Source organism: Melospiza georgiana, chromosome 4 (genome assembly GCF_028018845.1).
Source record: "Melospiza georgiana isolate bMelGeo1 chromosome 4, bMelGeo1.pri, whole genome shotgun sequence".
Taxonomy (NCBI): domain Eukaryota; kingdom Metazoa; phylum Chordata; class Aves; order Passeriformes; family Passerellidae; genus Melospiza; species Melospiza georgiana.
The window spans coordinates 10,009,116-10,025,750 of NC_080433.1; the positions used below are offsets into that span (position 1 = coordinate 10,009,116).

General features: G+C 40.3%; 1 protein-coding gene across 4 annotated transcripts in view; it reads right to left on the bottom strand.

Annotated features, from left to right (window-relative positions):
* The window catches only part of CALD1 (caldesmon 1), a 162,172-nt gene that overhangs the window by 99,696 nt on the left and 45,841 nt on the right, over positions 1-16,635 (bottom strand). The window lies entirely within an intron of this gene.

The following is a 16,635-nucleotide window of genomic DNA, read 5'->3' on the forward strand; positions in this document are numbered from 1 at the left end:
TAAGTTTCCCACCCTGAAATATTTCTGGGTGACCTGGTAGAAACCCACAATGGACACCAGAAAATGCAGAAAGAACAAGATTCAGTGAAGCGGGGTATTTTCTCCTCTACATTCAGCTACTTCTTTGGTAGTGTACAGACACACCAGAGTAAGAATAAAAACTGCAAGCTTTCTTCAGAGAGCCTCTTGTGGTCTGTTCTCTTTAGAACCAAAGACCTTCATGTTGAACATCTGCTGCCAACAGAGGAAATGGATTATTTAAAAATCAACCTATTTTCAGTCATTTTAAGATAATAGCATGGGGTTGGTACTTGCATTCATTTCTGGTTATTCACTGGAAACTCAGACTTTTGAGGACTCAATATAAATGGCTGCTCTGTAATTTCAACAACAATTTTACAGTCTGGTCTCTAGGTTTTAAGACACCTGTCACTAATTCACATTATTGCAAATACTGGGGTGGCCAAAGGCAGGAATTTAATTCAATGTATTAGGAGTTTTAGTACTAGATTCAAGAGATCTCAACCCCAATTTTATGCTGAGCATAACTGGACAAATATCACCTAAGAAAAAAGAACAATGTAAGAAAACAACCCTGATTTTCAGGGTTGAAAAAAACCACAAGAACTTTTAATCTTCTTCTTCCTCTCCCTGGTTACACCTGCTAACAGCAAGAGCAGACCAGGCTCTATCAGTCCTGAGCTTCAACTCATGAATAACAAAGCCCTTCCAGGTCACTGAATCAATTCCAACTTTTCCACTAAATTGAAAATCTTACTTTGCTCATTTCTATGGTTTAATGTGCCCCATTTGACTCTCAGCAGGAATAACTTCAAGACATTCAGATCATGCTTTTTGGAGGTTCCTGGGTCCAAAAACCCTTTTCTGCTTCAGACCATTTGTTCTCTTTCAACCTCTTCAAGATCTCTAAAATGGAGACAACCCCCAAAAATATTTCCATTTTATTTCCCACAATCATGAAGACCTCTTCTGTTGCTCTCCTTGTATTTGTTCTGTTCTAAATCAACACTTTTCTGAATCAAGTTCAACATAACTTGTGCTATCAATAAAATGACTGAAATATTCTCTCACAGTGCTTGCCTTCCAAAAGAGTTTCTCTCCCACCACAATTCCATTGTAAGCTGACTATGAAGGGTTATGAACAATTTAACAAAAAGGTAATTTCCATACAACTTAAGCATGAAGGAAGTTCAGGCCCAGGTCAAAAAACAGACTCCACAAATCCAACCCCTCCAATCCAACAAACATCCCTCAGGTTTGGACACACTTTGGGCTGTAATCTTCAGTGGTAAAATTGGCACCATTTTCCCTGATTCCTCAGTCCTTCGAATTACCCTGACCATAAACTTTGGGTTCGTGTTCTGCTCTCATTTGTGCAAAGGCATTAAAAGCACCCCAGGCCTTGGCACCCACCCAGCACTGCACATTCAACGCTCAATTTCCTGCAACATGGGCACTGTTTTTCCCAGTGGGAATTCTGGGAATCATAGATTCCCAGATAACACAGGACAGAACCATTAAACACAATTTCAGTAACTGAAGTGCTTTTATCGGAAGTTCTTAAAAATGCTTCATCAGAAGTACTTTGTGGCTTAAGTTCAGGAGTTGCTGCTCTCTTGATTATAAAAACTGGAGAAAACAAATCCCATTCAAGGTCATTCAGCAGTTGACCTGTGACATTTAAATGTGGGTTGGGAAGGGCTATTAAAAATAAAGAAAAGCATGGTTTCACTGCACTCTGCTCTGTTAATGAGCCTGGTTCCATTACACCAGGTAGTTTTGAATGGAAATAAAGTTATGGGGCCCTGTTATCAAACTCTGTGTTGCAGGTATTCCATTTTATCCAAGAGATCCCAGCAGTGATCAATATCAGATGCTTAGAGTAGAACACAGGGACAGGGAAAGTATATAATGGTGCTTCCCACAAATACCCTACAGCAGCTTGTGACTTCCAGAAGGCCTGAGTCAAAGGTAGAATCCATATATTTACTGATCTCCATGACAGCCTTTTTCCATTAGGTTCAGCAGCTGCCAACACTGAAAAAAATCCTGTGACAGACTCCTCACTCACCTAGAGCACAGTTAGCTCTGGTATGCACACAAAGTATTCAGCATTGCACCCCATACAATGGAGCAATCCCAAACCTGACAGCAAGGTGGTTAAAAAGCTACCTTGGAAATAGCACACCTGAGTTTCAGTCCCACTTTCATGTGTAACCACTCAGGAAAATGAAATTACATCAGCAGAAAAGAGTGGAAACATAAAGAGTAGTTGAAAAGTGCATTTGAGTGTTCTTTGTGACAAAGGAGGTAACCCAGTCTACCTACTGCACTCTGAGTTAGCAACTTGTTAGATAAGAGGATTCATCCTCTAGTCTGTAAAATCAAATATTTCACAGAATCACAGAACAGTGCAGGTTAGATGACACCTCTGGAGATCACCTAGCCCAATCCCCTGCTCCAAGCAGGCTGCCCCAGCACCAGGTCCAGCTGGGGTTTGAGTATTTCCAACGATGGAGACACCACAGCCTCTCCTGGAAATCTGTTCCAGTGTTGATCTCTCATAGAAATAAAGTTCTTCCCCAAATCTAAATGGATTTTCTTTAATTTCAATTTCTGTCCTTTTACTGGTACCTTTAGGAAGACTCTGGTTTGGTTGTTTTTATTGTCATCTGTCCCTACTCCCATGGTGACAGAGTCACAGTGTGTGACAGCCATAGAGTTAAGCTTGAATCTCAGCCCAGTTACAGCTAGGAATTTTTATCCATAGATTTCAATATTGGCCGTTGTGCAAACTATTTCTTTTCTTGTGAATCATGAGAATGACAGCAGGAAACCACCTTTTCTAAAAAAATAATGAAGGTGAAATATTTCTTTTAATACCCACTTCTTCCAGAACTACTTTTCTCCTTCTGATTTTTATGTTGTCACTGTTGTCATGTTATTTATTTATGTGGGAAGGCATTACAGAGGGAGCAATTAAAACTTTTCCTTGGACATGCTATGTGCAAGAAGATGAGTTTTCAATACAGGATTTGGCAAATGAGTGTTGCCAGCAGCAGACTAGAAGCCTCAAACTCATCCATCACTAGGATACCCAAAAAAAGGTGCCCAAGGAATTTGACCTGGAAAGGGAAGGAGTGTTCACACCTGTGAGCTGCTCACCCAGATACTTGCACACAGCTTATCAGTACAAAACAGCAGTTCAAAGTAAATAAAAACACCTCATGCAGCAATGTGATTGAGTTACATTTAAAAACCATAGTCAAATCCCACTGGCTTCAGGCTAAACACACATTTACATGCTCTGCTGAACAGAGTTTGCTGTACCTGCGCTCCACCTCCCAGAGGGGTGCAGCCACTTCCTGGGGGAAAAGTTGTGTGAAGGAGAAAAATCTTCCCCTTCCCTTCTGCCACACTGCTAAGATCCTCTTAATGAGAAACTCATCCAAGCTTCAGAAAATGACAAATTTCCCCTCCACCATCTTAAAATGCCAATTATCCTTACACTGACTTTAGTACATTGACAGTAGCAGGGCACATTAATATTGTGGAGGAAAGTAACTCCTCTCACATTCACAATGATTTTCTCCCAACAAAAGTGAGCGTCTTCCACATACGACTGCCCTGCAAACAGGGTTTCATTCTGCACATCCTGGCATGGAACAGGAAAGAAAGCCAAGTGCTTCCTGAGGTTAAACACACCCAAAAGGAAGGCTAGGTACAGTTCTGAGTGAAAGTTGATGGTGAGATCTGCGCTTGGTAATTCCTGAAAGTAGAGAATAACAAATAAGCAAAGTATGTGTGCATCTGAGCAGAGGCTAACAAATAAGCAAAGTATGTGCTCATCTGCACAGATGTGGGCTGGAACAGCATCCTTGGCCATGCAAATATAGCACTTGCTTCCTCCTTTGGCCACATTTGTGCTGCTAAGCAGAAACCATTTGCTAACCACACAGCAGTGGCATCCACATGAGCAGCAAACCAGACTCCTCGTCTCTTCCTGCTTTGCTCAGCACTTACTGACCACAGGAACAAACAGAGGGCTGTGCTCCTCAGCTGCTCCATGCAGAATCTGCTGCTCTCACAGGGACATCAGGAGCAGGCCAGGCCTGCTCCAGAGCAGCCATTTGTCCTCACAAAAACCTCACTGCCAACACAGCAGCGACACGCAGAGAGGCAGAGACAGCTGAAGGGGAGCATTCCCCACTCAAATTCTGTGTTTGCAAGAGAAAACATTTCAAATTTTAAAAGCCAAAGCTGGTGATATCCCTGTTTTTAATCTGTAAATTGAACATGAGCTCCCCTACATCACTGGCAGTGGATGCAGGCCTGTCTGCTACAGAACGTGCTTCTGAGGGGAACTCTTTACTGCTAATAAAAAGTCCCAAATTCCTTGCAAATTCGCTGTCCCTTTCAGAAGAGAGTTCCAGAAAGCTCAGAGCTCTAATCCAAGTTGTTAATAATCCATAAAAAATACGGCATAATAATTCAAAAATAGTCTCTTCCCACAGACAGTAAATGGAAACTGCCTGCTTTAGAGCATATTTTGACAGCTGCTAGCATCATTCAACATTTCAAATAAAAGAATCTGCTCAAAAGAAACAGAGTCAGAAAGCTAAAAAATTTGAAACAACAAAAGAATCTCTTGTGACAGCTCTGATTTTCTCCTCTTCTGTGTCATCTTCATCTATTGAATGGAAACACACTAGTGGAATGGAAGAGAGGAGGCTGCAGGGAAAATTCTGTGAGCTGTATCCTTTTCAGGAAGTTTAATTAATGGCATTTCTGAGAAGTATTTTGATTGACAGGATTAGTGCCAGCACTAAACGTTTCTATTTCTGGATCCTGGACCTCACAGCTCCCATAAAAAAACAAAAAGAGTTTAGAAAAGAGCTTTGTGCAAATGAAGCCATTCCCTCAGCAGGGAAGGTTCATGTGAACCTCTTCTGTGGCTTCCCTTCACATGGGTTTTTCTGTGGAGATAGGACAGCAAAAGTCCCCGGAGAACACCCTCTCCATGAGGCAAAAGGTTTGCTTCCATTTTCTAGGTTGGTCCTTGGGGAAGGATCTAAAAGGAGTCAAAATCAAACCCTAAGAATGAGTGTTCCCAAATTTTGTGGAGGGAAACATTTGGTTCCACTTTTTTTTTTTTTTTTTTTGGATTTATTTCAGCTTTTAGTTCAGACTAACTTTTACTTTCTAAATTCCCACCGCCTTCCTGCTAAGACAATCTAGTATTTTGCCAGCATCACTCAGCTCAAAAGATTTCAATTCTCTAATTACCTATAAAGACTTGGGAAAAATGATTAAGTTGACCACAAGCACTGTGTTTTATTTGATTATTGTAAAATCTTTAAGTACTATCTCAAATAAACCATCTTTACAAGGGGCAATGCATTACATTCCAAAACAAGAAATTGGAAATGAGCCAATGCTTCTCCATTGCAAAAACAAGGGAAGGACACAGCATTCCAGTTCCCACAGGAAGCACACACCAGTTTGCTGAACCATCCTCCAGAAACTTTGAAATGGAAGAAAAGAAGGAGGAAAAAAATTATCCTCTTCACTTTCTACATCCCTTCTCTACCACCTTCCTCACAGGATAACCTAATTCAGATCCACTTATTCCATGCCAGAAGTTTTTGTGCATCTTGTTTGCATCACATCTGGATGGTTTTGCCCCATTTTTTCCTCTGCTCTTCTCCTGCTTTCCCTCAACTCTACTGTTCTCCAGCTTATTTGCTCACTCCTGTTCACATTCTTGCTACATCAATGTCTTGGCCCAGATTCTCTTCCTCCTACTCCTTATTGTTATTGTCCTGGTATTTCCTACCTCTGATCTTATCAGTTTTGGGAGTTGTTCCCATAAATCTCCAATCTCTCCCTTCTTGCACCTTAAAAATTCTTGCATAACAATTTCTTCAAATTATAAGCATTCCTCTGCATTTGAGATTTCAAATTTCTGCATTTTGACTGAGGCAAGGTGAACAGACCTAAACTTCCACAGAGGAAAAACATCACAGTGCCCCAGAATGCTGCCACTTACACAGGAATAATGCAAAAAAAAAAAAAATGCAAAAAACTCTTAAGTGGCTTTATTAGGTATGGAAAGCTTGCAAAAAAGAATGTCCCAGTAGTCACATTATTGGTGATTAATACATCTATCTTCTTCCATAGGCTGTTCCAGTGACCCAACAAACCACTGCTTTTATTCCAGCCACTGTCTGGGAGCAGCTGGAGCTTTGATGCTTTCAGTTCCCACTGCTGCCAGTGTTTAATATAACTGGTACACAACCCTTTGTGTTCAGATCCACTTACTCTATCCCAGAAGTTTTCATGCATCTTATTTACATCACAGCTTGATAGCTTTGCCCCATTTTTTTCTCTGTTCTACTGTCCTCCAGTTTATTTGCTCGCTCCTGTTCACATTCTTGCTATACCAACTCTTTAAGGCTGCAGCATTACTATCTCAATTTTAATTTAATTAAAAATGCCTGCAGAAAGAAGCAGATATGCCTAAATACTCAAGAGCCTCTAGATGGCTACACAAATACTGAAATTTTGGTCTGCTCAGGAGAGCAGACTAATTATAGATGGGCACCATCAGGAACCAGCTTTGTCACCACATGCTGGAAAATGGATCATCACCCTGACTTCATCCTGTCCTGCTCCATGGATGGAGGAAATGAAGCTGCAGGAGAAGGCATGGCAAGCATTGTCTACTTTCTACCTGTTCACTCCTTGTGCAAACACAAGACCTGGCAGTTTGCAATTCATCATCTGGAGGAAAACCACCAAGGCTGCCTGTCAGCCTTCAAACACTACCTGTGTGCTCAGTGATGCCTGAGCTTTGCCAAACCCACTCCATTTACTTTAATGAACTACAAGTCATAACTTCAAAATGCAGTTTTGAATCTCTCCTCATATAAACAGCAAGGAATGTGCACATGGAAAAAAGTTAACCTGGTCACACCTTTCCAAGAGGAAGGGCATGCTCAGGTACTGCAGATGAGAATCAAGATGACTGAGGCCCAGCTACTTGTTTAGACTGTTAGTCTTGCTTGCAGTGGTAGGAAATATTACATAAAATCCATGTAACACATACAAGCTAAGTGCAAATGATGAAAGAAATCAGCAAGGGAAAAGAGGCCAGAGAGCTGTTGTGATGGAAGAATAGCAGCTGGGAAAACTGAAGTCAACCCAGCTATGTTATTTTTTAATTAAAAATAAACATAGCCTTTGTTGCCAAGGGATTGGTTAGCATTCCATTTAAAAAAAAAAAAAAGGAATTTTGTTTTACTTCATTCTCATTTCCCTCCTAACCTCCCTCCCCTCCCTGTCCTCTCCTTCCCCCTCCAAAAAAGTATTTATAGATTTTGCAAAAAAGAACACGGTCATAAAGTTTAGTTTAGAATCTGCAGCACCACACAGAACCACCTATTTTTAAGGCATTCTCTTCCTCTCACACCAATACCTTTTGATTAAAAACATTCAGATCACAATTTAATTTTGTTAATTATTTTGTCTTCTGCTGCTGAGGTCCATGCTAGCTGTACAAGTATGCATGACTAAAGTGCACATGTGTGAAGGGTAAAAACCCTGTTTGGACAGCCCTTCTGATGGAGGTTTCAGCAGAGCCATGTTCATCCTTCCAAGTTGAGCCTTGCTTCTCTTTGACACCAAAGCAGCTTTTTCTCACATCTGGTTAGGGGTTTGTCTCAGTTTTTATGAAATTTGTTTGTGTCCAAGACCAGTGAAGATTTTTTTTTTTTTTTGCAGTCCTCACTTCACAAAGAGGAGTGTGAAGTCACTTAGCAGAGAAAAACCAAAGCATCCAAAGACTCAGTTGAGGATTTTCACACATTCCAAGGACTCAAAGGTTAACTATTTTTAAAGGCTGACTACCTCATTAGCCTCTTTACCCACAGCTTTTCATTCATCTTTGACATTTCTTGCGTGCTTTTATTATGCCTGACCTCAGAGAAGGTTCCTGCGACCAAGCTCTTCTCTACACAACTTCCACATCACATTTCAGAATTTTATCAGGCATTACCAACTCCTCTTTTCCCATTCACCATCTGCTTTGCTAGTTACACATTGTATTTAAGATGTTTTAGGCCATTACTCATATGAAATACATATGCAGAGGCAGTTTCAATTGTTCTGATAAAACACATAGGAGTTGAGGGGGCAAACCTCCCCAAACCAGATCAATGAAATGGATGTTTTCTGTAGAAATATCCATCTTCAGCTGAGCAAATATATCAGTTCTAGTTGAATCAAATAAAGATCTATCTAATAATTAGGCACTAAGATAAAGGGTGAGAAAAGAGAATTAAGGTGAAGTAAAAATAACTGCATGTACATCCTGCATGTCAGGGAAGTACCATCACATCATCCACCTAAAGGGTGTTCAGGTGTGGGATTGTTCCCTCTCTGGACTATCTGTAATCACTCCAGCTTACATTAAAAAAAAAAAATGGAAAAAAATTATTTAATAATTTATTCAGTGCACAGCAACTATAAAGAGAGTCATGACCAGTAGCAGCAGAGTACAGGATGGCAAATGCACTCACATTTTCACAAGAGAAAGACTCAATATTCACCCCCAGCTGCACAGAGGGACATTTCAACCTTTAATCTTGCAAGATCTGAAAAGAGATGAGACTGGAAGTGTGTCTCTTCCTGCTTTTTATTTAACACTCTCCTTCTACACTCCCCAATGAACTTTCAGAAAGATTTTGAATTCATGAAAATTAAAAGACAAATAATTTTTCACCCAGCTCTGGTCAGTATGTGCTGACTCACATCCAGATTCCTCCAGTATTTGAATCTTCCATTGACTCCAGAGAAAATTTGTGGCTGACCACAGAGCAAAATCTTAGCTAACTAAATACCATAATGCATATTATTTGCCATGCAACAGCAAACACAGGAGAAAGAGGATCCGAGGTTGCAAAACCTTTTCTTTATGCTTTGCATATTTTTTGGAATAAGAAACATAACCACATTAGGCAAAGCAATGTGTTTGTTTTGTCTCAAGGACATTGGCTCACAAATAAATGTTACTGCAGCTAGTCAGAGTTCAAGTCATTGGTGCCCAAACTATAAAAGAAAAAAGGAAAAAGACAAGGCCTTTGGAAATGAAATGTTATTCCTCATCCCAACAAAATATAAATAACTCAACAGTTTAGTGACCAGCAGTACACAACAGAATGAATTCTGGGTATCCAAGCATCAAAGCATGACAATGAAACATTCCATGAACATTAACTCTTATGTGGCAACACAAAATTGGGTTAGAAAATAAGAGAAACTCAGTGAGACAAATAACTTGGCACTGACCGGCCCTACCCATGCTAAGCTTCAGCCTCCTTGGGTTTTACACCACTTTCCCTGCAAGAAGAGATTTTAGCTGAATTAAACATGATTGGAGGGATGGTTTTATCTTTCAGAGGGTCACTTGCTGCCAGAGTCTAAGGGTTACCTGAACATGGACAAGTCAGAGAGGCTTCTCAGCTAAGCTTTCTTTTCCAGGTAGGGTGACTCTGACTACCAGATTAGCAATTTCCTAATTCTTCCTACTGAGAAGGATTCTATTACCATTCTCGCAGTGTTTTTGCTTTTCTTCAAGATCTGCAACAGCTCAGCCTAAAACCAAACTCAAGCAAAAGCTTTGGGAGGTTCCTTCCATTCCCTTTCAAATGGGAGGGAGGGTAAAATGATGAATTCTAAGTAGGACAGGGGAACCAAAATAAACCTTAAAAGTGCAAGGGGAAGACAGAATATCCTGTCTAGAGGGAAGGAGTTGTAAAAAACTAAGAAATGCCATCAGACATTTTATTCAGAAGAACAGTCACAGCAGCAAGAATAACAGTGATTTTGCTGTTTTAAAATGCTTGGAGGCTTCTCTCACCTTATAACAGCACTATTTTGTCTTTTGCATCTCAGACCAAGCAGCTAAAGCCACTGAAAATGCAAGCATATGCCAAAATGGGCAAAACATTCAAAACCATCAACATGTCCCATCTTCATCTGGCAAACAGAAAATGGAATGCTATTTACAGCTCTTTGATATTTCTTTCTTTCTCATGGGAAACTAATTGATGTTGTCTACTGCCAGCTCTCATTGTTAGCAACACTCACAGAGAGTTTATTAATTTTATGTCTTGGTGCCATTTGTCCAAAGCAACCCTTCTACAAGGGTCACATTAGATTGATAAACAGCAAAAGTATCATATGGACATCAGAACTCATTCACCAAGTGGAATTCAGGAAGACTGATACTTACATTTTATATATTTCTTATTTTAAAAATAATCCTCTTGTCAGGCAAATGAAGATTTCCTTGATCTCTAAGTTGTCGAAATATACAAAACTAAACAATAGCCACCCACTCCAATAATTTCTCCCATTCTGCAATACACAAAACCACAGTTCAAAGCACATTGCTATTTGAACACTCTCCATCTTCCTTTCCCAGCCCTGTTGCAAATCTGTGAATTAAGCAGAAATGCTGCCTGTATCATCCACACTGTGGGAGCCAAGTTAAGATTTCTCCCAGCTGAGAGCAGGATAATTTTATCTGGAATGGCAGAGAACTCCACCAGAACCGTCACATTGTGGCAATGACATGAAGGTACCACCAGTTTAGGTTCATTTCTTTTGGCGTAAGTCACAGAGAGGACCTCTGGTCTCTGCAGACCCCAATGCTTTTAAATTTATTAGGCCTCACTACCTATCACAGCCTAAATCTCCTTTATGAATACTTAAAATAACATTTCCACCTGTAGATCAGTGAAAAAAAAAAAAGCTGACAGGAAGAATAAAATCTGCACTGTGCTTCAGATAATGACACACCCAGAACACACAACACAAGGGTGAAAGAGAACCTGGAAAATTAAAGCAATGGAAAGAATATGTTAAAAACAAAGAGAAGCAGTGATACACAGGCATCAAAGAAGGTGAAAAAGATGGCCAGAACGATTGGCACAAAGGAAATTAGATTTAGCAATACACTTGGATAAGTCCATTACACCAGGGCCCAGAGCTCTTAAAGCATCTCCAACTTCATGGTGTCACTTCAAGGCATTATGACATTCTTTTATATTTAGAATATATATTTAGTATATACAGTATCCTAAGTGGTGCTCATCCCCTCTTCAGCCACCAAAAAGACAGATATTCTGCACTGCATGATTTTGTGTCTAGTAAAGAGGCCCACACACCAGCAGAGAAGGAATCTCTGCTGATTAAGTGTCAGATAGGAGGAGTGCACAAAAAGCCTTATGATAACAAATACTTCTTGCAACAGGGCTCATTCTACCTGTGTGTCCAGAAACAGGAGATTAAAAATAGATAATCAAAGAAAAGACGGGGGGAAAAGAGAAGAATGGGGGTTTGAGAAGTTAAATGGCTGGTGCTGTAGCTCTGAGTTTAATCCACCAAACAGCTTTCATCAGAACAATTAGATTGTTCTCCTCTGGGCCATTCATCATCTCGGATATTTTTCTAATTTTGACTTCTACTCACCAGAGATCAGAAACTTCTGAAAAAAATTATCATCTAGGGAATCCTCCAGTGGAATTTGGACTGGCCTCCATCATTCCTCAAGTCAGTGCTCCTTGGCTCTTTCCCATCGAGCTCAGGGCTGCAGTGCAATGCCTGGAATGGCAGCTCTGGCAGCCCACTTAGGCACAGGGAGACTTCCAATTATTGTCTGAATACTCTGAATTTTCCTCCCAGGGTGTCAGAAATGGACAGCAGTTTTAGTGATCCTTCTAGTAGCAAATCCCTGTCCCACTCATGGCTTTGTTCTGTGCATGTTTGTGGGAAATGAAAAGAGCTGCATTCCAGCATGAGGAAAACACAGCTGAAACTCCACACAGAAAAGGCTTCAGGTAATACTTTATTATCTCTTCACCTGGCCAAATCTCTATAGAGATTCCTTGCAATACACAAGCACAAATATATTTCTCCTCACTTTTAGTCAACACTCAACCACATTGCAGTTTTCGTTTCTTTGGTATGCATAGGATTTCCACTGCAATAATGAGTGATTCAAAGTTTTCACTCTCAGAACAAAACTGTGAAGGAAGGAGTGATTTCTGTTCTCATTTTACAAAAGGCTCATTATAAAAAGAAAGAAAATAACCTGTACAGCCACATATATGTTCTGTGAATGAGGAGCTTACATGGGGGCCTTCCAGTGTGTCAAACAGTGAAATATTTTTAGCATTATTATTTGGTTTTCTTTACAGGGGGAAAAAATTTTTTAAAAATAACCACTTTTTCTGAAAAGAACAAATTATTCATTTCCTAGAAACACAAAACTGGTATCTGTCAAATTCTTTCAGTGGTATGCTCTGAAAAGGGAGAGAGGGCAGTGACAAATGTGGCAGAAGATGATGAACTGCTGCCTTCTCCAGAAACAGCAAATCCATGGGTGCCAGCTTCCTTGCTTGAGCCAGAACCAAAGTACACATTTTACACAGATTGAAGGGCCTCTTTATACAACCATAAATGACATCTAAATCATTTAAAATAACGGAGGGAAGAGGAGGATATAGAAAACAGAAGGAGGTTCAGACAAGTCCCAAGTATTGTCTTGTTCTAAGCCTACAAAAGAGCAGGAATATCTTTGGTGTCCCTCTAGAACTTCCACAGGATCTCCTGTGCTTGACCAAATACCTCTGAAGATCACACATGAAAATCTCCATGGAATTAATGCAGACACAGGGATTTCTCAGCCCCCAAAGAGTTTGCCATTCTTCCACCTTCAAGCCAGATCTAATATAATTTCAGACAAACATTCATGAGAAAGTTGCCTATAATAAATTTCTGCTTATGTGACAGATTGTCTCCATTTTTAAATACCAGCCTCAATACAACAGCTGCCTGGTTGTACAAAGCAGTGGTGGGCTAGTTTGCCCTCTTTGGTACCATGTCACCTTGGTGACATGTCCACAGCCAAACAATACTGGAGCACACTATCAATGTAAACTTTAGAACACAGAAGGGGGCGGGGAAGAAAATAAGCAAAAGCCTTAAACCAAAAACCTCACACCAGCTCAATCCTGGCTTTACAACTGCAGCCTTTGGCTAATACACAAACAGCTTCTCCTAGGAAGAAAAAGTTCCAGTACTTCAATGAGAAGTACAATGCTGAACAGATGCAGCTGAGCCCTGACAAATCCCTGGGCAGATAGAGTTATTTCAGTTTGAGAGCTTGGAGTGTGACTGGAAGTCCAAACACTTTGAAGATGACATAAATCAAAGTAGCCTCTCCTTCAACATGGTGATTTTCTTTGCTTGGAGTCCCTTCCACTTTGAGAGAATGGATATAAACTGTTCTCTCAAAGCCATCCACACTGTTCATGGATTATGTGAAGTACTTTTTTCAAGAAGAGAAAAATGAGCTTTTTTCCTCACGCTTGCCTGTACAGCTTTAAATCTTGTTATAATGACATGGTGCTGGGTGACTATTTTGGCTGTAGAACAATGCCAGAAAATCAGTTTTTCTCAAACTTTACTGCAGAGGGAAATCTAAGTACCATGGCATGAGGGAGGTGTGGTGACACAGGACAAGCCCTCTTGTAGCCAAGGCAGGTTTCAGTTCATTTTTGAAGACTACAGGCTATAGGATCCATGGTGGATTTCTGGTTCTGCAATTTCTCCCACCTTCACTCCAGGATCATCAGGGCAATCAAATAACTAGCTCTGATTCCTTTGGGATGTCTTTAGATGTCCCATGTGAAGGGAGCCAGCTCAGTTACCAGAACAGAAGTAATTTCAAGAAAGTGAGCAGTGAGATTCAGCTGGAGAATTGCTCAGGTTTAACAGTACAAACTACCATGGCTGTGCAGCAAAAATCCCGGGATCACTCTGTACCAGAGTGGAACTGCAGGATTATGCCTGTCCAGCTGGTCTGAAGGGTGAGAACACCTTCTGGATCTTGTTCTTGCAACAGTTTGCCCCTGCTCTTTCCTCTACTATGAAATACCAAACACCACACAGACAATGGAACATGAGGCTTTTCACAAGCTTTGCACAACCCAAAAACTGATTTCCAGCTTCCAGACTATAATTTGTCCACAAGACATAAGCTGAATTTCATTTATATAGCAGCATCCCCACTGGGGGTATTGGTGCTCCATGAATTATCATATTCACCTCCAATAACTCCAGAGAAAAATCCCTATTTGGATCCACAGATCAAATAGACTTTTATATACACATATGATCTATCTTGGAACAGATGTAGCACAAAAATAGTACGCAAACATACACACACCATACTATCCTCCATAGTCTAAATAAAGTACAGCAGGGCACTTCCTCAGGTAGGAATTTTTCTGTAGAAAAATGCACATTAATAAGGTTTTGCTCTAAGGTTAGGGAAAATTCACATTAAAAAGATTCAAAAGAATAAGTTTCAATGGTAAATTGATAAAAATGCATCTACTGGAACAATTATCTTTAAAAACTCAGCATCTTACAAGGAACTGCTCTAATTGCTGCCTCAATCAACATCATAGCTTCTAATACAACTTGCAATTAACATATGGTAAATAGCATCTGCCAATTAGCCTGTGATGTGCACTGTACATCTGATTCCTGTTTCCACTGGAATGCAGCTATTAGTGCTGGAACTTGTCCAGGGTCTCTGCTTTGGCCTCTAATGCTCTGTAGATGAGCAACCCTCAACTTTATGCAGCAGTTAAGAGGAGGACAAGATTCCTGCACACATGAATTAGGTCATGGATATGAACCTTGAAAGGAGGTTCATTAGTCATTTTTAGAGCTCCACTACTTTAAAGTAGATGAAAATAAATCACAGAATACATCCACTTCATCACTGCATAGTGTCATCACAGACAGCAAAGTTAAAACTGTATTAATCACACATATCCCACCATTTCTCCCTTTCTTGTCTGACCATCCTTTTCCTTTGTTAAACTACATAGACTGGAATAAAACCACAGGCATTTTATTTTACTTAATTCTTCAAGATCTAATCTCTGCTGTTGTCAAGTGTCTATGGATGGCCAAGATTCACGCTTTCCAAGACCACCTACATTTGCTCAGCATCTGTAAGGCCAGTTTTGCACAGAGCCCACAGTTTTGCTCCTGATCAAGCTGCAATTCTCAAATACCCAATGCTTAGCAAGTCACAGAGGTAAGAGATGTGAAGCCCCCTAAACTTCTTGCATATTAAAAAAACACATGACAATGAGGGATTTTAAGTAAATGCATTATCAAAGCAAGAAGAAAAAAAGAGAGCTATCTTAAAACTTCCATAAGTGTTGATTTAAGTTTCTGAAACCAAAATCATTCAAAGGGGCATGCTCCAAAGTTAAAAATAATTTTTAAAAACCATACCACTGAAAGCCTATGCTTTTGCCTGTCTTGGTAACTCATTCTAGAGTGGCAAAAAAACCTTTATCGAAAAGATTCCACAACTGGTCAGGGTGACAATTTTTGTCAGGGTTCCAGAAATAAAGAATGCCACAGCTATCAATCAAAGCCTATTAAAAACATCCTTTTAGCAGCAGGAGAAAGCTGTGACCTAGGACTCAAGATGAGACTTCTCTGCCTAACTGTCACATGGTTTTGGGGTGAGAATGGGGACAGAGGGTTACCTCAATGCTGCTTCTTCCCCTGCTGCCCTTTGATTCTCATCTGATCAGATTTTAAGTACTTGAGGCCTTGGAATTCTTTTCAACATAAACAGTGCTTAAGCTCCCCCTAAGTGTGGTATAAAACTATTAATACAGAAAATAGAAAGTGTTTTGGTTTCTTCTCCCAGGGATAGAAAGAATACCAATAGCAAGTCAAAGGAAGCACGCAAAATTTTCCACACTGATCTACTGACTGCATGCTGCAGAGTCAAGGTCCATTAGGAGCAGTGCAGGCCTTGCTTCAGCCTGAAAGCCAAAGCTCAGTTGTCATTTCCATCTGTGCAATGTACACAGCAAAGGTTTCTGTGCACCATTCCATCAGGTGCTCCTGCTGCTGTCAAATGCAGAAATGGAAGAAAATGGAAACATGAAGCAATGAAGTAATTTTCCTTCCCATATACAACCTCAGGCTGAGATGATGTCAGGTTTCACAAGCAAAACCAGTTGGAATGACAGCAACATTTGAGAGGAGAAAATCCACAGGAAACCTGTATTTTTCAAAGAGTGCTTCTGCTGATTCAACAGGCAGCATTCTTACTGCAAAGTCTGAAACTAATCAGGACTGTGTGTGACACATGGATGTCACTTTGGCTTTCACAGATTGGGAAAATATTGCCCAAAAGCTACACTCTCTTCTATGCCAAACAACTCCTGAAGGGATTATAAGGCTGGTTACCTTTACTTTCAAAACATGCAACTTCCTGCTGAACCATAAAAAATTGCATTGGTCTAGTAACTGCTGTAATTTCTGAGAGCTCTCAATCATCTCTACTAAATTATGAATCATACACTAAAAAAAGGGAAAGAAAAAAAACCAGGTCCCTTTGATCCTCTTACTGGAATAAAAAATGGGAAGGGTGGACATGGTGGGAGGGGGCAGTCATGCTGCCATTATTACAGCAGCACTTGAAGTGCTGCTCCTTCCAGGGAA